The 22,939-nt window shown below is 46.0% G+C and overlaps 2 pseudogenes; both read left to right on the top strand.

Annotated features, from left to right (window-relative positions):
- Positions 1 to 22,939, top strand: part of LOC143639848 (E3 ubiquitin-protein ligase TRIM58-like) — a 305,237-nt pseudogene that overhangs the window by 91,588 nt on the left and 190,710 nt on the right.
- LOC143398899 (heat shock 70 kDa protein 4 pseudogene) lies at positions 10,892 to 12,404 on the top strand (annotated as a pseudogene).

Below are 22,939 nucleotides of genomic sequence, written 5' to 3' on the forward strand. Positions count from 1 at the left end.
GAAAGGGCTGACCATGGTTGCTCTTTCTGTACAGAAGGTGTCTTCCAGGTCACAGAACCCACTCACTCCCACTGTCACCAAAAGCTGAGATGTGCTGCAGACCACCCCTCAAGAGCAGCAACTGTTAGGCTTCCACATCCATCTATGGCACAGACTGGAGTGGTACCAGCACTTTCTCTCCATCTGGGCTTACTTTTCTCCTTTGTTAACACAGCACCAACCTCAGAAGGAAATCAAGCAAATGCCACAGACACCTGTTTCATGGAGGATAATTCCAACAGTGTGTCTGTGTCTGACCCGACCTGCTGTTGGATTGAGTGTTTTTGCATCTGTGCATTTCAGTGATGTTGAGCTACTCTTTTCTGGTAGCATCCTTAGTTGGCTTTGGTATCAGGGCAAAGCTGGCCCCATTGAGTGAGGTGTAAGTCCTCCATTTCATTCCAATTTTAGGGAAGAGTGAGAAGAATTGGTCTCAGGTCTCCCTGGACATTTTTCTGACTTCTTCCATGAAGCCGTGTGGTTCCAGGCTCGACTTTGACGGGAGAGTTTCATTACTGACTTTATCTCCTTACCCATTACTTGTCTGTCTGGATTTTCTGTTTCTTCTTAATTCGGTTTTTCCAGGTTGTGTATTCCTGGGCATTTACCTATTTCTTGTAGGTTGTTTAACTTGTTGGTATGTGACTGCTCAAAGGAGTCTTTCTAGTCTACATTTCATTTCTAGTCATTATTATTTCCTTCCTTTTCTTGATTTGGGGTTTATTTTCCTCTACTTTCTTGAAGAGAAGCATCAAAGTGTTTATTTGAGTTATTTATTGGTTCACTTTTGGTGGAGGCATCTACTATTGTAAGCTTCTCTTAGAAATGGGTTTGCTACATCTCAAGATCTGGGCATGCCCTGGTTCCATTTTTCTCAAGATATTTTTAGACTCTATTAATTTCTTCATTCACTCCTACAGGAGCCTACTGTTTAGTTTCCATGTATTTGTGAATCTTCCAAAATGTTTCCTATTACTGATTTCTAGCTTAATTCTAATATGGCCAGAGAATATGCCTGGTAGGACTCCTACCTTGTTAATTTGGTGGGAGTCGATGTGTGGCCAGCCACAGGATCCAGCCTGCAGAATGTTCTGTGATCCTGGAGGACAGTGGCCTTCTCTTCCCTCGGGAAGTCTTCTGTCCTGCCTCTACTTGCTGGGTCTAAGCCCCCGTCCCAGCCCACGGTTTCCCTCCTACTCTGTCGGGAGGACCTTCCCTGTGGACGGTGCCTGCTGCGGGGGGCCCCCCTGCTGTCACCTACAGGTCTAGGTGTTGCACTGTTGGATGCTCCTGGGCCTGACAGGGCTACCTCCTTGTGGCTCCACCCCTCTTCTCTCTTGAAGTCTGCTCACCGCTGCTCTGGCCACCGCTCCCTCAGATGCCCTGGCAAAACACTCTCAGCCCCTGGTCAGTGTCCTCTGGGCTGAAGTGTGTCCCTGTAAGCAGGGTAGTTTGGGATTTTTTTCATCCAGCCACACTCTGTCTCATTTTATGGGTAGTTTGGTTCAAGTCTCTATGAAGTCATCATTGAGAGGTGAGGACCTGCCGTTGGCATTGAGTGAAGTCTCTCTGTTTCATGGTTGTCTAATTTTTGTCTTCTGAGCTTGATTTCCTCATTGGGAGTTGCTGCGGTCTTGTGGTGACCTGCTTTGCAGCCTTGCTTTCTCTCTTCTGGGTATCTGTGGGGGCTTTCCTTTGTGCTCATGAGGCTAGTGTTAAACGTCTTGCAGTTCTCAAGTCCTAACTGAGGTGGATGCTACCTTACCTTCCATCGCAAGTTCTCCAACTCTCTCCCATGTCTGCAGCTGAGGTCAGTGGACAGACAATCCCATCAGCCAAAGAAACAGTGAGTGTGATTCCTCTCAGAGCCCTTAGAGCATGGTTTTGGAGGCAGCCTCAAGGTCAAGGGGGTGTAGCCAAATCCTTCTGGGAACGGAGTCTGCCGTGGGTGAGTCTCCATTCCCAGGACAGCCCTCTCTGGCCTCCCCCAGGGTTTCAGCTCCCCTTTGACTGAATCCCAAGCTTCACCACAGGAGAGCTTTGTCCAGGGACGGATACAAAGGGTTGTCTGCCCACTGACCATGCTGCTGACAACTGTCACTCAGAATTCTACCTCCAGCAAAAGCATCCCTCAAAAAATGAAGGAGGAGTTAAGTCTTTCCCAAAGAAACAGAAGACGAGGCGCCAAGTTACCACCAGACTTGCCCTGTGAGAACCAAGAGGGAGTGACCCCTTAGAGCCCCTTCATCATCCCAAGGTGACCGTGATGAGAGCTGTGCCCAACAGGAGGCGGGAGATGTGCATACCTTTATTTATTTACTTGACTATTTTAATAGACAGTTGCACATGACGTTGCTGGGCTGTAACACATGGACGGTGACTTCAGCAGCAGACCCAGGAGGCGGGTGAGGCAAACGTCCTGAGGAGCACACACAGGAGGGCAGCACAAATCCACAGGAACAAACAGAAGGCCCAGAGACGGCACCGAGGGTCACTGCAGCAAACTTGCAAACACGCAGTCGGAACAAGTTCTTCTCTTGGCTTCTATCAGGTACCTTAAATAATAACTATGCAAACACATTGATGGGTGTGTAGCACATATTGATGTAAAATGTATAGCAATAAAAAGACAAAATGGGGAAATGATAATGTTACCTAACACCAAAGTTTAAATTCCTCACTGGAGTGAAGTCAATATAAATCTGAAGTTTTATATATATATATATCCCCAGAGCAACCATTCAGATGCTGTTACTTTTATTTATCTCAAAGTAGCTGGAAGAGAAGATTTTGAGTATTCCCACCACAAAGAAATGATGAATCCCTGAGGGACAGACATGCTAGCTGCCCTGACTGGATTATTCTATGACGCATACATAGACAAAACATTACTCCATAAATATGTCCAATTATTGTGAGTTAGGAATAGAAGTAGAAATAAAATTCATATTAACGAGACTATCAGTCTCAAGCTAGTTAATGAGTATTGCCAACTCAAGAGGCACACTCATGGTGAATGAGTACCCCAAAATGTTTAAAAATTTCTCTAAATTGGCTAAGATTTAGATGATGCTCAGCATGAATGTGAAGCTGAAGAAAATTTTCTAAATCATTGCTAATAGAAACAAACTTTGGTCAACCATGCTTCTAGAGGAAACCTAGGGGGACACTTGGAGATGAAGGTACAGGCAGGATTTCCTGAGCAGGACCCCCACAGCCCAGGAAAGGTCAGCAGGAACCAAGAACTGGGGTGGGAGTGGGGGTAGGGGTGCATCACATTAAAAAGCCTCTGCACAACAAAGGAGCAGGAGCCTGCATGTTGAGAGCCACAGCCAAAGCGGCCAGCAAACTTCCAGCTGATTGGCTCCTCTGGGGTGATGCTCATTGGGCTGTTTCCCCACCCTTTCAGACCATGGAGCTGCTCATTGGGGGACTCTTTTGGCTCCGCCCATGCGACCCAGCCAATGGACCTCAAGAGTGGGAGGAGTGGGGGCTGAGAGGCTCGCTGGAAGCCGGTGGTGGCAGTTGGGCTCTGAGGGAATTCCTGAAGAGCTCGTGTGGTGCGGCGTGTGTGTGTGTGTGTGTGTGTGTGTGTGTGTGTGTGTGTGTGTGTGTTTTCTAAAAATAAAGTTCGTTTCTGCTTCACAAGTGGCTTGTGAATTGTGCCCAGCCAGACTGCGGCACCTGCAGAACAGGGAGGGCTTTGCCAGCTGCTGATCTGACAGAGTTTATCACCCAGAATGTAGGAAGAACCCCAAAAATTAACACTAAAGAAACAATAGCCCAATCCAGAAATGGGCAAAAGAACCAAGCAGACGCTTCTCAAAAGGAGAAGCACCAAGGGCCACCAAACAGGAAAACCTGCTCCACACCTGAGCCCTCAGAAAAAATGCCCATCAAATCTACCCTGCTACCCCTTCTCTCTCCAGCCACAGTGGCAGCCAGCGAGGACACAAAGAATAGCATGTGCTGGGGAGGACACGGGGAAAGGAACTCTTACACACCACAGAGGGACACGAATGAGTGCAGCCAAGTGGAAATCCGCATGGAGATGCCTCAAAAAGCCCCAAATGATCCAAGTCCCAGCTGGGCTACTCCTTGGCATTTACCTGAGATCACTGGAATCAGCACGCTGCAGAGATCCGTGCACACCCAGGCTTACAGCAGCACAGCTCACAGCCGCTAGGTAGGGGACCAGCCCAGGCGCTGTCAGCCGATGAGAGGACGAAGAAGGCACAACCTGTGGATGCACAGTGGGGTTTTGTTCAGCCATAAAGAAAAATGCAATTACATCATTTGCGGGAAAATGGATGGAACTGGAAACCATTATTCTGAGTGAAATAACCTAGACACTGAGACAAAAGTATCACATTTTCCCTTAAATATTGTAAACGAGGAAGGGAATGGAAAACAGGGAGGCCAAGGGAGTAGCAGGGAGACCCTGCAAGGGCAGTGGTCTGGGACTGGACTCGTCAACCGTGTGCTCATGATGGGCCAACAAAACCGCCACTCTGCACACACCTCCTGCACCACAGGGGGCACCAGCCAGGAATGGAAGTGCTGGGCTTGTGGCCTGTGAGTCCTGGAGGTCATCCACACGGCCCCCTGCTGGGGCCAGCAGCACTGCCTTTCACACTGACAGCTCTCAGGACCCCTGCTGAGAGGTCATCATCCCCCAAAGGAGGGGAGGTGGGGACAGCGGGCCAGCAGCAAACTCAAGGAGTGATGGTCAGGCTCCAGGTGGGCTGGAGGCTCTGCCTTCGAGGCTCGTACCTGCACCGACTTGCGAGGCAGACCCACCATCAGTACAGCCTCTGATGTGTCAATCCAACCTTGAGGGAGTGGTTTAAAAAACAAAAAAGAAAGTACGAGATGGTGTTGTGTTGTCAGTGCTCCACGGCTGACGTACTGTGACTGTGGCAGAAATGAATATTTCAGAGGAACAGACAACAGCTGCTGAGCCCCATTTACTGCAACACCCCAAGACCAGAGGTCCTGTCCCCAGGTTGGAGGCCTGGCTTGTTCCCTAAGAGTCCTGCACATCCTTGTGGACTCGAGTGCACCTGGGCACACCTCACACAGAGATGTGTTTCCAAGCTCGCGCTCAATGGGGTGCAGCCTAGGTAGTCAAGGTTTTGAGAATAAACAAATGGAATGGGGCCTAGATGAGAGGCAGAGATGAGGAACAGGGTGGAATAGCCCCTCAGGCCGCCCACTCACTGAAAAGTGTTGGAGGTGGGCTGGCCACAGTCTCCTGTGCAGTGTCCACCTTGGGTGGCCAGGCTTCATGGGCAGTGGCATCTACACTGCTTGTGGGATTGTGCTCTCGCCTTCTCTCTGCCAGAGCCTGGCTGGGTCCATTCCCCACTAGCCTCCAAGGCCCCCGGAGGTGCCTTGCCTCCTGCCATCTCCTTCCCATTCCAAGTGTAGGAAGATGAGGAGCCGAATACAGCCTCCTTATTCTTAGCCTCCATCTCTGTGTGATTTACGCTCACACTAAGTGCTGAAGCTGCTGGGTTGTATCTGTGACTGGCATTATGATGTCTCCTGCACAGGTGCCTACCAGACACCAGCCTTGGTCCTCAGCCTGGGCATCGCCTTCCTTGGGTTGGTAGCTGCTGACTGCAGCTGTCACAGTTCATGCTGCAGGTGCTTTGGACACGGACAAGTTTGTCGGAAGCTGCCCTCTCCCCAGTTATCTAATGAAATGGCAAATTGGATATTCACAGAGAAATGGGTGGACATGCTGAAGTCAGGGGTGGAGCAGATGGGCACATCGCAATTGTAATATAAACAGATGATTTCTGTTCATACAATAAAAATGAACATTAAACAATGAAATGCTTCTGTGTTAAAAAGGACAGTCATGTGTCTCTGTAGAGTGAGATGCGAGTGAGGTTCCATTCCACCGTTGAATCCAGTCATGGTGCATGTGGGGAAAGACTTCTGCTGCTCAGCCTGTCTCCAGTTAAAACTCAGTGGGATCAGCGCAATAGCCAAAGCCACTGTGAAACAAATTCATCACCCAGGAACTGTGGGTGCAGGAGATACTAACTCGTTTTGTCCAGGCTAAGCTTTTGCTCCAAATGATTAACTGGCCAGTCCATCTATTCATGTGTCTCCTTATCAAAATGACCCAAGGACCGAAGTATGGACATTTTCCCCATGTTTTTTTTCGTGTGGACTAGAAGACCCACCCCCCTCACATCTGACCAGCAGCTGGAGCCACCAGGCACTGGTGGGCTCTGTAGAGGGTCCTTCCCAGGGCTCTTGATCTCCCTGTTCCTCAGACTGAAAATGATGAGGTTCAGGAAGGGGAGGCCAGGTTGTAGAACACAGCTGTGGGGCGGGTCTGAGGGTGGATGCCTGTGTGGTCAGACTCAGATAAGTGACAGGGAAGAAATGACCGAGAGGGTGAAGTGGCCATCTGGGGGAGCAGGCGGGCAGCACTTTTTTTGAGCTTCTGAGGAGCACATCCACAGCTTGGTTGACAAGATGTTGACATAGGAGGTGAATGCAGCAGAGCCATGCAGACACTCCCAGCCAGGGCCACCAGCTCAGAGAGCCACACAACCTGGGAGGAGATGCTCAGTCTCAAGGCACATCACAGAAGAACTGGGGGCTCACGCTGGCCTCCGTGAAGGGAGTCTGGAGAGCATCCCAGGTGGATGGCCCAGGAGCCGCTTGCTGCCTGCACGCACAGACAGGGGTCATGGTGAGCCCCCAGCGCAGCCGGCAGCAGTGCAGGACATGACCACAGCGAGAACTCCAAGGACCAGAAGATAAATAGGCAAGTTTGGGTGGCACGGGCTGGAAGGGAGATCCGTTTCCTTCCTGTCACAGAGTTTATGATTGATTGGAATGGTGACAGAAATGTGACCAGCACTTAAATGGGTTGGTCATAATACATGCACACAATGAAACAACATGATTTGATCAATTCCATTCCCAGGCCTTTCCCTCCCTCCTCTCCCTCCCCCATCCACTTCCTCTGTCCTACTGGTCTCCCTTCTGTTTGTTTTTAATTTGTTCTAATTAGTTATAGATGACAGTAGATGCTTTTGACACACTGTACCCATGGAGCACAACTCTCCTTCCTCTGGCTGTAATGGTGCAGAGTTACTCCAGTAGTGTGATCACACATGTATGGCGGGTAATAGTGTCCGTCTCATTCCACTGCCTTCCCCTCCCCACAGCCCACCCTTCTCCTCTCTCCCCTCTACATAATCCAAAGTTCCTCCATTCTTCACTACCCCATCCCCCACTATGGATCAGCATCTGTTTAACAGAAAACATTTGGCCTTTGGATTTGGGGATTGGCTTATTTCACTTAGCAAGATATTCTCTAATTCCATCCACTTACCTGCAAATGCCATGATTTCATTTTTCTTGAAGGCTGAGTAATATTCCATTGTGTATATACACCACACTTTCTTTATCCATTCATTTGTTGAAGGGCATCTAGGTTGGCTCCATAGTTTCCCATTGTTATTTATAATTATAATGTGCTAATAAAAAGGGGGAAATTAGAATATAAATTGCCGGTCGTGGTGGCACACGCTTATAATCCCAATGGCTCCATAGGCTGAGGCAGGAGAATAGAGAGTTCAAAGTCAGCCTCAGCAACAGCAAAGTGCTAAGCAACTCAGTGAGACCCTGTCTCTAAATCAAATACAAAATAGGGCTGAGAATGTGGCTTAGGGGTCAAGGGCCCCTTAGTTCAATCCCTGGTACCTTCCTCCCAAAAAAGAATTCAAGTAACAATAAATGTTGATGAGACTGTGAAGAAAAAGGTACACTCATATTGCTGGTGGGACTGCAACTTGGTGCAACCAATCTGGAAAACAATATGGAGATTCCTCAAAAAACTAGGAATGGAACCACCATTTGACCTAGTTAGACCACTCCTCAGCATATACACAAAGGACCCAAAATCAGTATACTGCAGTAATGTAGCCACATCAATGTTTATAGCAGCTCAATACACAGTAACTAAACTATGGAACCAACCTAGGTGCCTTTCAACAGATGAATAGGTAAAGAAAAATCTGGTATATATACACAGTGGAGTGTTACTCAGTCATAAAGACAAATAAAATTATGGCATTTGCAGGTAAATAGATGGAACCAGAGACTATCGTGCTAATGAAATAAACCAATTTTAGAAAACCAAAGGCCAAATGTTCTCTTTGATATGTGGAAGCTAATACACAATAAAAGGGAGGAGGAGAATAGAAATTCATTGAATTAGACAAAGGGGAATGAAGGGAAGGGAGAAGGGATAGCAATAGGAAGACAGTAGAGTGAACCAGACATATCTTTCCTATGTTCATATATGAACACACAACCAGTGTAACTCCACATCATGTACAATCACAGGAATGGGAAGTTATGCTCCGTGTATGTATAATATGTCAAAGTACACTCTACTGTCATGTACATCTAAGTAGAACAAATAAAATTTTTTAAAAAATCTAAAAGGGATAGATTGCCTATAAAAAATATCTCAAGCTCCATGGCTTCATGTTCTGTCAAATGACGGCAAAGGTTAGAAGATTCCCAGGCAGAGTTCCCACACAGATCAATAGGAACAGCAGACCTTGCGAAACGCAGACTCCCAGGAACTTGAGATGTCCCCCGGAAGGAAGTTTGTGAAGAAGTTGGGGTGTCCAGGCTGGCTAGCAGGCTCTCAGAGCCTGAAGTCAACTGACCCAGTGATAAGATGATGCCACAAACAAGAGGGAGATCGTCCTCACCTGTAGGAAGTGAAACCTGGGTGGTGAGTGGGTAGGTTGGCTGGGGGGAAACCTGGGCGGTGAGTGCGTAGATTGGCTGGGGACACAGGCCTCACATTCAGTGTAATCTAATGTGCTAAGCCTAAGGGCTGGTCAAAAGGAATGAGGAGGACTGGAGGTGAGCCCAGTTGCAGCATTCTCGCCTAGGATGGGTGAGGGAGGCCCTGGGTGCCCGCTGAAGTCAGGATATAGGGGAAAACAGAGATGCTAACAACATTGCCTGGTGCACCACACCTTAGAAAATAGAGCTTTCTTCCAGTGGGATATGAAATATCCCAAATGTACTATAAATACAAACATTAAAATATAAGATCACAAAGGAATGAGCGATAGATGACAGATGACAGATGACAGGTGCACCTGAGGACTGGATGTGGCTCTCCGCACACCACGGCTCTCCTGCTGCCTGAGCCTATGGCCCAGGGTCTTCTCCAGCACGGTGTGTGTGTGTGTGTGTGTGTGTGTGTGTGTGTGTGTGTGTGTGTGTACCGGGCCGCAGGCTTCGTCCTCCTCCTCCTGCGGGCACTTCGGTGCCTCTGAAGCTCCCCGGGCAGTGAGTTCCTAGCCTCTTCTGCGAAGCTGACCCCTTCAGTGACCGGCTTCCACAGATTTTTTTCTCCAGTCCAGAGAGATGGATTATTTTGAAAGTCTTTTGTAAGAGAAAAACCTTAGGATATGAATCTTAAAAACTCGGAAGAGAGGAGTTCTTCTCCGCGCCCCGCTACCGGCGCCCCCTCTACTGCCGCTAAGCCGGGGCTGGCCAGAGTAGTGCCCTGCGCTGCGGTCCTCCTACGAAGGACGTAGACGCTCTCGTGGACACCTGCCAGTCCCTCAGCAAACTCGGTACTCCAGCCCACGCGGCCCACTTCTTCCGCAACCAGCCCCGCCGGGGTCCGTGTCCTGTCTCGGCAGCCGGACCCGGCCCGAGCCCGAGCAGTAGCCAGCACCAAGTCGGTGGTGGGCATAGACCTGGGCTTCCAGAGCTGCTACGTCACTGTGGCTCGTGCCGGCAACATCGAGACGATCGCTAACGAGTACAGTGACCGGTGCATGCCGATTGCATAGGAGAGTTTACCTAAATGATAATAATGGCCATCTGTGGTGGGGTGAGGATTGTGGAATTACAGGGCTTGTATTTCCTTTAGTCCTAAGAATGGTTCAATTGGAGCAGCAGCTAAAAGCCAGGTAATTTCCAATGCAAAGAACACAGCCCGAGGATTTAAAAGATTTCATGGCCGAGCATTCTCTGATCCGTTTGTCGAGGCAGAAAAATCCAGCCTTGCTTATGATATTGTACAGTTGTCCTCTGGATTAACGGGTATAAAGGTGACATATATGGAAGAAGAGCGGAATTTTACCACTGAGCAGGTGACTGCCATGCTTTTGTCCAAATTGAAGGAGACAGCAGAGAGTGTTCTTAAGAAGCCCGTTGTTGACTGTGTTGTTTCGGTTCCTTGTTTCTATACTGATGCAGAAAGACGATCAGTGATGGATGCGACACAGATTGCAGGTCTTAATTGCCTGAGATTAATGAATGAAACTACTGCAGTTGCTCTTGCATATGGAATCTATAAGCAAGATCTTCCTGCCTTAGAAGAGAAATCAAGAAATGTAGTTTTTGTAGACATGGGGCATTCTGCTTATCAAGTTTCTGTATGTGCATTTAATAGAGGAAAACTGAAAGTTTTGGCCACAGCATTTGACACGACACTGGGAGGCAGAAAATTTGATGAGGTGTTAGTAAATCACTTCTGTGAAGAATTTGGGAAGAAATACAAACTAGACATAAAGTCTAAAATTCGTGCATTATTACGACTGTCTCAAGAGTGTGAGAAACTGAAGAAATTGATGAGTGCAAATGCTTCAGACCTCCCTTTGAGCATTGAATGTTTTATGAACGATGTTGATGTATCTGGAACTATGAATAGAGACAAATTTCTGGAGATGTGTGATGATCTAGAGTGGAGCCACCACTTTGTAGTGTTTTGGAACAAGCCAAGTTAAAGAAAGAAGATATTTATGCAGTGGAGATAGTGGGTGGTGCTACACGAATTCCTGCAGTAAAAGAGATCAGCAAATTTTTTGGTAAAGAACTTAGTACAACATTAAATGCTGATGAAGCTGTCACTTGAGGATGTGCACTGCAATGTGCAATCTTGTCGCCTGCTTTCAAAGTCAGAGATTTTCTATCACTGATGTGGTGGCATATCCAATATCTCTGAGATGGAATTCTCCAGTTGAAGAAGGGTCAAGTGACTGTGAAGTCTTTTCAAAAAATCATGCTGCTCCTTTCTCTAAAGTCCTCACATTTTATAGAAAAGAACCTTTCACTCTTGAAGCTTATTATAGCTGTCCTCAGGATTTGCCCTATCCAGATCCTGCTATAGCTCAGTTTTCAGTTCAGAAAGTCACTCCCCAGTCTGATGGCTCCAGTTCAAAAGTGAAAGTCAAAGTTCGAGTAAATGTCCATGGCATTTTCAGTGTGTCCAGTGCATCCCTAGTGGAGGTGCACAAGTCTGAGGAAAATGAGGAACCAATGGAAACTGATAAAAATGCAAAGGAAGAAGAGAAGATGCAGGTAGACCAGGAGGAACAACATGTTGAAGAGCAACAGCAGCAGACGCCAGCAGAAAATAAGTCAGAATCTAAAGAAATGGAGACTTCTCAAGCTGGATTGAAAGACAAAAAGATGGACCAACCACCTCAAGCTAAGAAGGCAAAAGTGAAGACCAGTACTGTGGACCTGCCAATTGAGAATCAGCTGTTATGGCAGATAGACCAAGAGATGCTCAACTTGTACATTGAAAATGAGGGTAACATGATCATGCAGGATAAACTGGAGAAGGAGAAGAATGATGCCAAGAATGCAGTAGAAGAATATGTGTATGAAATGAGAGACAAGCTTAGTGGTGAATATGAGAAGTTTGTGAGTGAAGATGATCGTAACAGTTTTACCTTGAAACTAGAAGATACTGAAAATTGGTTGTATGAAGATGGAGAAGACCAGCCAAAGCAAGTTTATGTAGATAAATTGGCTGAATTAAAAAATTTAGGTCAACCTATTAATACACGGTTTCAGGAATCTGAAGAAAGACCAAAATTATTTGAAGAACTAGGGAAACAGATTCAGCAGTACATGAAAATAATCAGCTCTTTCAAAAACAAGGAGGACCAGTATGACCATTTGGATGCTGCTGATGTGGCAAAGGTAGAAAAGAGCACCAATGAGGCGATGGAGTGGATGAATAACAAGCTAAATCTGCAGAATAAGCAGAGTCTGACCATGGATCCTGTTGTCAAGACAAAAGAGATTGAAGCTAAAATTAAGGAGCTGACAAGTATGTGTAACCCTATAATTTCAAAGCCCAAACCCAAAGTGGAACCTCCAAAAGAGGAACAAAAAAATGCAGAGCAGAATGGACCAGTGGACGGACAAGGAGATAGCCCAGGCCCTCAGGCTGCTGAGCAGGGTGCAGACACAGCTGTGCCTTCGGATTCAGACAAGAAGCTTCCTAAAATGGACATTGATTGATTCCTACACTTGTTTATATTAAAACAGACTATTATAAAGCTTTAAGTTGTCAACTTTGTTCTAAATATCAACTAGAGCAAGTGAATACTGGAGATTTCTTAGCCAGTTTTTAGGGAATTTTCGGGGTGGGGTGGGGGATATAGGTAATGTACGGAGCATTTTGACTTTTAAATAGGTACAGAAATTAAGTGCATTGTATCTTTTTTCATAATGGTACTATTTAGAAGCCCAGTTAGTCTTACTGAGCTTATGCTTCACTCCTTTTATGTTTAATCATGCTTCTTCAAAATAAGTTTATTTTAGAAAGTTGAGCTGCAGTAAAAGCTATAACTAGCTATCAAGCTGGCTTTTCATTATGACATTCATGGTAGGAGCTCTAATTATGCTTCAAAAATCTGTTGTGGACATTGCCAGAAAGACTTTCTGGGCGCTCCCTCTGTTCTTGAGCAGGCCAGAGCGTGGTCTGGTGTGGATTAATGTAGGAGAGCAACAAAGGCACACTGATCTTCACCCTTCCCTTCCATCCCAGCCTCACCCTCTTCCTTCCTCCCAAGGAAAGAGCTCCCATTACAAATGGCATGGCTGCTTTTGGGATAGAGAACCCCCTCGCTGGGAGCAAATTGCAAACAGAATTTTAGAGTTGGAGGTGCTTCTTTAAAGTCTGTTCACTAACACCTTAAGCATCAAAGTCTAAATAATTTTCTCTTTAGAAGATGTACTGTTGAATATAGGCATGGTAAATTAAACTGAGGAATTGATCCTTGCTCATTATGGTATAAAGATTTGTATCCTGGCCTATTAGTGAGAGATGTTCTGTGTAAACTTGAGGTATAGTTTGAGCTCCCAGGATAAAAGTAACAAGTTCTTTTTGGCTCATACACAGTCCACTTGTGTGTTAAGTATTAATATCCGTCATGAATCTGCCAATTTGTATGTGTTAAACAGATGACAGATCATTTAAAAAACAAAAATACACTGGATTGTACTGGATGAGTCTGAAACAAATGAGTGTTAAACAATATGCTCATGTTAGAGCAACACCTCCTTAACTTTAGCTAATGTCAGGAGCACCAAAGCATTTCTCTGACTGCTTTTTGGGGCAGTGTGGATAGGAGCAAGGCATTTTGGAAACTTCAAGGGAAGCCTATTAGAGGCCAGAGCTGGTTCCTCCTGCCTATAAACTGTTACAAGCTTTGTTGGTTATGTTTTGTATCTTTGTAATAACTGATATTCTGTATAACAGAGTGCCTCTCTGTTAGTTTTGCCCTATGTTGTTAGAACCAAGACTATACCTGCATAGTAGAAATAAATTTCTGTCCATCTCTGTGCAAAAAAAAAAAAACAAAAAACCTCTGAAGAGAGCATGTTCTCCATAAAGGTTTCTGGAGTGGTAATTCAATGACTAAACAAATCTATCTAAAAACATGTGCAAGATAAACCAGCTAATAAATAAGTAACACAGAGTCTGGGCATTTCATTCTCCAATCTAAATCAACTTAACCAAAAGTGCCTGAGTTCCAAAGCCACCGCCCTTAGTGCTAAACTTGCACAATAATTTTGGAAAAGGAGAGCCGAGCCGAGGAGGAAGCAGGGGACCTCCCGGGCACACACCCCCCAGGGAGCTGCCCTGGAAAGAGCCCACGTTCAGGATGATCCTGGTGATTCTGCCCAAGGAGAGAAAGCAGAGAAAAAGACCTGGTCACACATCCAGGAACAAGGACGAGGTCCCTGGAACGGGGAGCCAGGGGAGAGGTGCAGGGTGTGGACCCCCAGCACCCCGGGGGTTCCTGTGGGCGCCGCTGGATCAGAGGCCGAATCCGTGGGAGGCTGAATCACAGGAGAGAAGCTAGGAGCTTCGTTGACGTCACGCATAGGGACAGCCAAGGCTGGAGAGTGAAGGTGGCTTCTGCTGTGGATGGAGGCAAGGGGCACATGCTAGGCAGGAGCCGTAGGACAAGAGGCTTGGGGACAGAGTCTAGGTGTGTCACTGAGGCTTGTGTGGCCAGAGGGAGGGATGGCAACGGTTGGTGGATAATAAGGGTCACTTTGCTGAGTTAATGTATTCAGGTTCATTTGTAATTTATTTTTAAATTGCTGAAAAAGTACATCTTGAATGTTTCATTCCCCCAAAGGGTAAATGCAGCAGGTAATGGATTTGGTGGTAAATCGCATCTCACAAATACATGTATACTTGCTATTTGTCAACTAAAAATTAAATAAACAAGTAAAAAAAAATCTAGAAAAAATTTCCCCAGAAGGCTTGAATTTCAACATAGATGAAACCTAACTTGTGATATAACAATAACTGAAAACACAATCAGAAATACTAATGTGGCATTTCACAAACCCACCAACACAATATTACTGTGTCCTAGGGCTAGAGTCAAAAGGAAGGGGCATCAGAATAGAATTTTCTTTTTTATTAACCCTGGGGATCAGAAATCCATCTATCTGTATATTCAGATATCTGGAGGAGAATAAACCTGGGTGGAAAATCTACATATACATTTAAATAGGAAGGAAGAAATGGGGTAAAGCTAATGCAAATCCACACATGCAAAGAATCATAAAGATAAAACCCAAACTTTGTAAGACTGTTACTTGACTGTAATTGACAGTGATGTGTTTTCTTTGGAAATCTCTTCAAATGACCCAGGTACAAATGGATTTAGAGAAGAAATATGGATATGTTGATTAGCTTGATTGTGGTGAATATTTCACAATGAACACTTAAGTCCTACGATCACATGCATGCAATTTTAATTGTCACATACCTATAAATATAGCTGGAGAAAAAAACATTTGTAGAATTCTCGATTATGAAAACATTGAAAATGTGGGGCTATTTCAGGGATTAGAGGAGTGTGAACCAAGCTCAGATGGTCACTAGGGTCGCGCCTGGATGCCGAGAGGTTCATGAGGCCCACATTCTTGCTGTGGCTTCCTCACTGAAGAATAAGTTCTGAGACAACACAGTCATAGAGGGCCGGCTGTCAGGTCCCAGGCTGCGTTAACTGAGCTGGGTTCCTATATGCTGAGTCTTCCCGTATGCTTCTGAACTACAAAGAGGACACTTGGTGATTCAGTTGGAAACAAAAAGTCCTTAATGTGCATTTTAGTCATCAGGACGCAGCTCTTGGGCATCAGAAAAGTAAAACTACATCCATCTGGAAGAGCGTGGATTTGTGTGTCTCCCCTGACGAGAAGAGCGCACCCAGCCGGGTGAGCATTCCTTATCTGCTGCTCTCCAGGTTAATTCCAATCCCAGGGTTCATCTGTCTCTATTCTATGTTCTGAATCCTTTTTCCTCATTACTCACATGTTTGAATGAAAGGAGCAGGGCATCTTTTCATTCAGAGCTCAGGAAGAAACCAAAAGCTTCTCAACTACAATCTCTCTGAGGGTGGGTGGTTTATGTCCTGTTTTTCATTGAGCAAAGCAATATGGATTTGGGAGCCTGGGGGAAGCCAACTTCAGGGGTCTGGAAAGGGTCTCAGTGTTGATCTCCTCCCTGTTTAGGGGTCTTCCTGCGTTACCAGTGAGGGCTTTGTGTTGTGGGTGCTTGTCTTCTCAAAAGAGAAGATTTTTGATCAAGTTACAAGAGTTGGTAACAGTATAGCAAAGCTTATTAGAAAAGAAAGAAAAAAAGCAAGGAGACCGTAGTTTGGCTCAGAGAGGAGACTGATGGCTCTGACTCCTTTGAGTCCCAGGTTTTAACTGGGGTTTAAGGAAACGTTTCTGGGGAGTCCCACCGATGCACCACCTCTGAGCTCTGGATCAGACCCCTAAATCCCTACCGTATGATTCTACCCATAAGTGTCCGAGCAAAGCCCAGGTTTGGAGAAGATTCACAGTCACAGTGAGAGTCTGTGACATGCTGAGGACCTAGAGGCACCGTTGGGCCATCTTGGCCTGTGCACACGGGTCCTAACTGGACGAGCTACCCAGCCCTGGAGGGTGTTGGCCTCCGCAGTCTCCAGCCAGGGAGGTCTGTGTTATTATCCTGGCCAACGCTCCTCTACCCTGAGAACTAGGCACCTTGGCACCGATTGCCAGACATCCCATTACCTTGAGTCAGAGCAGGATCAAGGTGACTTTATATGAACTATCTGACAATCAGAAACCAAATCCAAGATGGGAGTTAGCAAGTGTGCCCTTTTGGATCAACCATCGCCGTCCATTTCTCTGGCACTCTGTCGACCTGCCACCTGCTCTAATCACTTATCTCTGCTCCAGCCTCAGTGTGAGGGTGAACAGTGGGAGTTCCCTGCCCAACCTCTCACATGCTCTTCCAGGGTGGCAACACCCAGTGCCCAGAATTCTCTGAAAAGCACGTGTACCTGCTCACGTGGGCATTCACAAGGGCTGGCCTCGGGCCTCAGTGTTTCAGGAAGCTGCACTTACAATATAGCGTCAAGCAAGAAAATGAAGACCAAACTGTGTAGTTCACCATCACAAGTGTAAACAGCAAACGCATAACACAACTGACGAGAATCAAACATAAGTCAGACTGCTCTCTAGTGATAAATTGATATTTGTTGTTAGCTAAGGAAATCTTTGATTGGGAACTCGGTATGCCTGTTGAACATCCTACTGAGTGCAGCATTAATCTCCCTGTTCCTCAGACTGTAAAGGATGGGGTTGGTGAAGGGGGGGACCATGGTGTAGAACATGGCTGTCAGTAGATTTTTAAGGGATCCTTCCGTTGCCACGGGCCCTAAGACAGCCACTGACCCAGAAATCACAAACAGGAGGAGAATCGCCAGCTGTGGGACACAGGTGGATAAGGCTTTGCTGCGGGCTTCCGCCGAACAGATCTTGAGCACGGTTGAGAATATGTTGATATAGGACATCAAGACGAAGGCGACACACACCACCACGAGGCCAACACTTGCGGCAATGATGACGAACTCAGAAAACTGGACATCAGGAGATGAGAGCCTCAAAATCTGAGGCATATCACAGAAATACTGGTGGATCAGGTTGGTCTTTGTAAAGGGAAGCCTGAACATGGAGCCTGTGTGGATGGCAGAGTAGACCAGCCCGCAGGCCCAGGAGCCACCCGCGGCCTGAATGCACATGCGCGGCGTGACCACCAGCCCGTAGTGCAGAGGGTGGCAGATGGCAACGTAGCGGTCATAGGACATGACCACAAGGAGTGCAAACTCTACAGTGGCAAAAAGTATGTAAAGGAAGATCTGTGCAGCACATTCCTGCAGTGAGATGGTCCGACGGCCTGTCAAGGAATTAACAATGGATTTGGGAACAATCACCGAGATGCTGCCAAGGTCTAAGAGGGACAGATTGCTTATGAAGAAGTACATCGGAGCGTGAAGGCGTGAGTCTGTCACAATAAGAGCAACGGTGATAAGATTCCCCGTCAAGGCTCCCAGATAGATCACCAGGAACAGCAGACCTTGCAAAACCTGGAGCTCTGGGGAGCTGAAGACGCCCACCAGGAGGAAGTAGGTGAAGGAGGTGACGTTGTCCATGCCTGCTAGTGAGCTGTCCTCAGAGCCACAGGCCAAGGAGAGGATGCCACAGCCAAAGACACACAACCTAGGTGGGTGGAGTAAGGCATTAAGGTCAGGTGAATGCTCTCCTTCTGCCTGGATTTTCTTCCCCGAATCTACTGATACCCTACTCTTTCTAATCCTCCTAGGATGAGAGAACCAAGCACATGAAGTATTCAAAATGAAACCCAATCCCTTCCACTTGTTGATACATCTACTCTGTGGTGTAGAACCACTTTCTAAACCCTCACCCTGAGGCAGGGCATGATCAGGATCCCCCTTCCCTCCATCTGAGGGGTTATCCCAGACATTCTCGAAAGCTGCTGGGTCGCCCTCTGCCTTGAGCATGCCCTGAGCCCCTGAGCGGTGGCTGGCTGCTCTGGAAAGTGGTTCCATAGCCAGCTCAGGGGGTGAATTTGAGCTTCCCCTGGAGGTGAGTGGATCTGAGGGAGACCAGGTAGGCGGAGCAGCCCCTTCACTTCCACTGTCCTTGAACCCAGGCTTGAGCCCATCACCTTGAAGAGCTGGTCTGATCCAACACCTAAGGTCCGCTTCTGGTTGCCAAGGTGTGGCCAGCTCCCTTGCCTACCCCTCCTCCACACCTTCACCAGGGAGTCCTGGGCCAGGAATCTAGTCCCCTGAGGGCAGTCCTCCTCTGGACCTTGCTCTGCTTGTTTCATGGCTTTTGCTAAATACGCTTGCTCTCAAGGAACCGTCTCAAATTCAGTTTATTACCTGCACTCCTTCTGAAGCATTTCAAATCATAAACAATCTGTTTAAACCTATCTTCTCAAGACTAAAATTAGTTGTATGGTAAGATCTGATCGCAGCATGACTCTATTTTCATCAATTAAAAAATCCAGGATTGAGAGATAATACTGATAAAAATGTTAGCATTCGTCTTTTTAAAACAGTTTATATGTAACTTATTGGCCATCAGAACAACATTTATGATTTTTCTACCTTCATATGCATAAAAGTAACGATGTGCATACCCCAATATATTGATATGATTTTTTAGTGTTTTAGCAAATATTTTATGCTAATTGCTTTGATTGTACACAGTTTCTCCATCAGCCTCCTTTTACCAGGTGAAGAGAGTCCACGATCAGAGAATATTCTTAGCCAGAAGCCCATGTGGGTGGATGAGGTGGATACTGACTGCCCTGCAGGTCGCAGCTGCAAACCACACTCTGTTCTTGGTGTCCTTCACCAGGTGACACCCTAGCAGGGACCAGTAGAAATCTTGTCATGTTCTTGGTTCTTCAGATTGTCCGCTGTCTCTTTGGTCCAGGTGAATGCTCACATTTGCCCGTGCTAACCTCACCTCACATTCTACCCTTCAAGGTGCACCTGCACGGCCTCCTGACTACTGTGCAGTACAGAAAATCCAGGGTGCCCACTCCCCCGCATGTGTGCAGTGATACTTGGAATTACTTGGTTCACAGTTTTATAATAAGGGCAATAGAATACACCAAGTTGCTAATTCCCCACCACTGTTAACACTTGAACACAACAGGATATATAAATGACCTGCATTATCATGTTAATGCCTCATAAATCCAGCCTTTATAAAAATCATTCATCATAATAGCCACACTAGGTACCTTGGAATAATATCTTTTTTTTTCCATTTTAAACACTACTTTTGCTTGTATGACTAGACCTCCATGAAATGGCATCATAGCTTTCTTCTGCATGTAGATTTCCTGGTTGACCTTCTGAATCAAGCTCAGGAAACTTTTCCTTCATGGGGCCTGCTGCTCTGTTCCAAGGGAATTTTTCAATCACTTTGGCTTAGGCCCCTTGACTTGGACAGTGCACGTATAAGGCCTTCAGGGAGCATTCTAAGAACTAGTTGCCTCTGCCAGGCACAGTGGTGCATGCCTGTAATGCTAGTGGCTCGGAGGGTGAGGCAGGAGGATGGCAAGTTCAAGGTCAGCCTCAGCAACTAAAAGAGGCCCTAGCACCCCTAAATTCAATCTCTGATGCAAAAAAGGAAAGAGAGAGAGAGAGAGAGAGAGAGAGAGAGAGAGAGAGAGAGAGAACTAGTTGCCTAAAATAAACACAGAAATCTAAAACTCTATTCTGTGAACTCATATACATCTGTGAAGTGGAAACATTTAAGTATGCTTTAGATTTTGGAGTCTACCAAGCTATTTCTTTGCCAAGAGAATTGCACAAATGACAGGCACAAGCTTACCTGTGAACCAGGACCACGTAGCTGACTTCCCTTGCAGAAATATTGCTTTTGCATAATTTAAGGAGAGGGATGAGGTCAGGGAGTGAAATATAGAAGCTGCTTCTCAGTGAGACTCATGCACAGATCCCGAGGACAGCCCTGCTGCTGAATGATGTATAGGGACACCAGGTCTTTTATAAGAACAGCCAGGGTCATGCTTCTGCTGACCTCTGGAGACCTGTCTCAACCTTCAAGGAGGCGGAGTTTCCTCCAGCTGCTAACTGGCAAGGATTCATTCTGTGGCCATACCACTGAGAGTCATTAAATTCCTAATATTTTTAGAAACACTTTGTGTGTGACACTTAATAAAGGGAAGTGCTAAAAATGTTTTGTATATCGCAAGAGATTCAATAAATTTTCCAATTCATGTCTGGCTATAAAATTAATTTATTCTCTTTATTCTGCATGGGTTGTTTCAAAAGCTAAATAAACTTAAAACAGAACACAGAAAGTTCATTAATCTTGAACACACTCAGTTTCCAAATTGCAACCATTCTTTTAGAAATCATAATTGTTGCATGTTGGCATAGGATCAATGAAGAATGCTAGCAATTCTATAAAAGTGTGATTAAAATAGTCCTTCCCTTTTGAATCGGGTATAAGTGCAAAGCAATATTTTTCTTATCATTCAGCCAAACCAGCCCAGAATAGCAGAACGAGCAAGGGAAATATACAAGAATTCATGGTATTGTCCTAAGGCAGAAATTAAAGATATTTTCAGAAGAAAATAATAGTTTCTCTCTTCTACTAATTTTGGTTTTTGGATACAAAGCATTTTGCATAAAACTCTCCTGGGGAGTTAACTAGTTACAGGATGGCTTGTTTGTCAAGTCTCATGATGGTGTGGTGTTAAGTTTTGTGCATCTGAGTGTTTGCAAACCTTGCCTAAAATGCCTGGATGTCACATCACATGGCACCCCCCGTCTCCTGTCCTACCCTCTCCTGCAATCTGACGCTTCTGGATTCCAGGATGTAGCAGGATCTACAGCTTGGCCTTTCTGTGCCTGGTTTGCCTCAGTCAGCATGGTGTCCTCCAGGGTCACTGTGCTGTCGTAACAGATTTCCTGATTTTGAAGCTGAAGTTTCTCCACTGTGTGTTTACACCTCAGGTCCATTTGTTCATTGGATGGTGGAGGCCGAGGTCCATCTGTACCTTCTCTGTCGTGAACACACTGCGGTGAGCGCGGATGGCAGATGTCCCCTCCCAGATGTCCCCTTCAGCTCCTTCCAGCTCCCACAGGAGTGGGGTTACTGGACCTTGTGTGTTCCTGGCTGAGGCTTCCTGAGGAACTTGCGTGCTGTTTTTCATTACGACTGTCTTAAGGTGTCTTCTCACCAACAGGACACAAGGGCTCCTTCTTCCACTTGAGGACACATATGGTCTCTCTGTTTGTTCACAGTGCTGGGGATGGAGCCCAGGGCCTCTCTTGTGCTAGGCAAGTGCTCACCCCTGAGCACACGGAAGCTTTTTTCTCCTGGTGTCAGTAGTTTTGCCCTGCGTGAGGGAGTGTCCGGGGGATTCGATTTGCAGCCTACGTTGTCAGTGGTAGTGAGCTTCTCTTTCTTGTGCATCTGTCGGCCATTTGAGTGTCTCATTTCAGAAATGGCTGGCCAGGCCTTTGCCCACTTGTGGGATTATTTCTTTCTTAGGAATGGGTTCGTGATACCTCATCAGAGGTGTAGCTTGCAAGCATTACTCCATTGTGTGCGTGTAGGATACTCGTTTATCCACTGATCTGCTGCTGACACTTGCCTGCTTTCCAGTCGTCAGCACTGTGAATGACATTGCTGTACACACTCACGTATGGGTCTTTGTATGGACCTCTTGCCCTTCCTCTTGGGAGTGGGATTCCTCACTACTAGTGGACTTCTTGATTTTCTTTCATGATAACTCTACATTTAATCATTTGAGAAATTGCTACATTGTTTTCCCAAATGGAGGAGCTATTTGAGGTCACTGTGAGAGGCGAGGTGCGGTTCCAGTTTCTCCACATCTTGCCAGAGCTTCTGTCATCTCACTTGATTCTCACCATTCTCCTGGGTGTGGAGGGACACCTCATCCTGGTTTCTATTTGCAATCTTCTGTAAATCAAATGCAGCATCTTTTCATGTGCTTTTAACTATTTGTAAACCTTCCTTTGAAAAAACGCCCATTCAGATCTTTGCCTACTTTTAGCTGGGCGTTTTGAGTTATAAGTTATGAGAATTTCCGTGTACCTTAATTGTCACTCCCTTATCAGCCAGGTATTTTGCAATTTTTTTTTCACTATGTGGATTGTGTTTTCAATTTAATTTTTGAATTATGATTAAATGCACCTAAAATAAAACATTCTGTCTTTGTCAGTTTTAAGTCTAAAGATCACTTGCAAACACTCTTCAGTTTGCAAGACAGAAAGCCCAAACCCTCAACAACTTTCGATTCCTCCCTCCACGGGCCTTCACCAACCTTCGCTCCATCTTCTGTCGCTAAGAATTTGGCTAGGTTATTCAGAATATAATTTATAATTCAGAACAGTTCATTATTTTCCAGTTCCTGATCAATATTAAAACTGACATTTGACTATTCAGTGAAGGAAAGCATGTGGGATAAAATACATGTGTATATGTCTCTACACACACACACACACACACACACACACACACACACCCCACCCATGGCACAGAACTCAGAGTGGGCTCTTTTCACACTAGTCAGCAGTTTAGTTACTAAGGATGTGGACATGCAGGTGGAATGCAAGACAGATTTTTCCCTGTATTATTTTCATGTTTGTGTTTGATTTTTTAATAGTACTGTATTTTGAAAAGTTTCAAAGTTATA

Source organism: Callospermophilus lateralis (assembly GCF_048772815.1).
Source record: "Callospermophilus lateralis isolate mCalLat2 chromosome 5 unlocalized genomic scaffold, mCalLat2.hap1 SUPER_5_unloc_2, whole genome shotgun sequence".
Lineage (NCBI taxonomy): Eukaryota > Metazoa > Chordata > Mammalia > Rodentia > Sciuridae > Callospermophilus > Callospermophilus lateralis.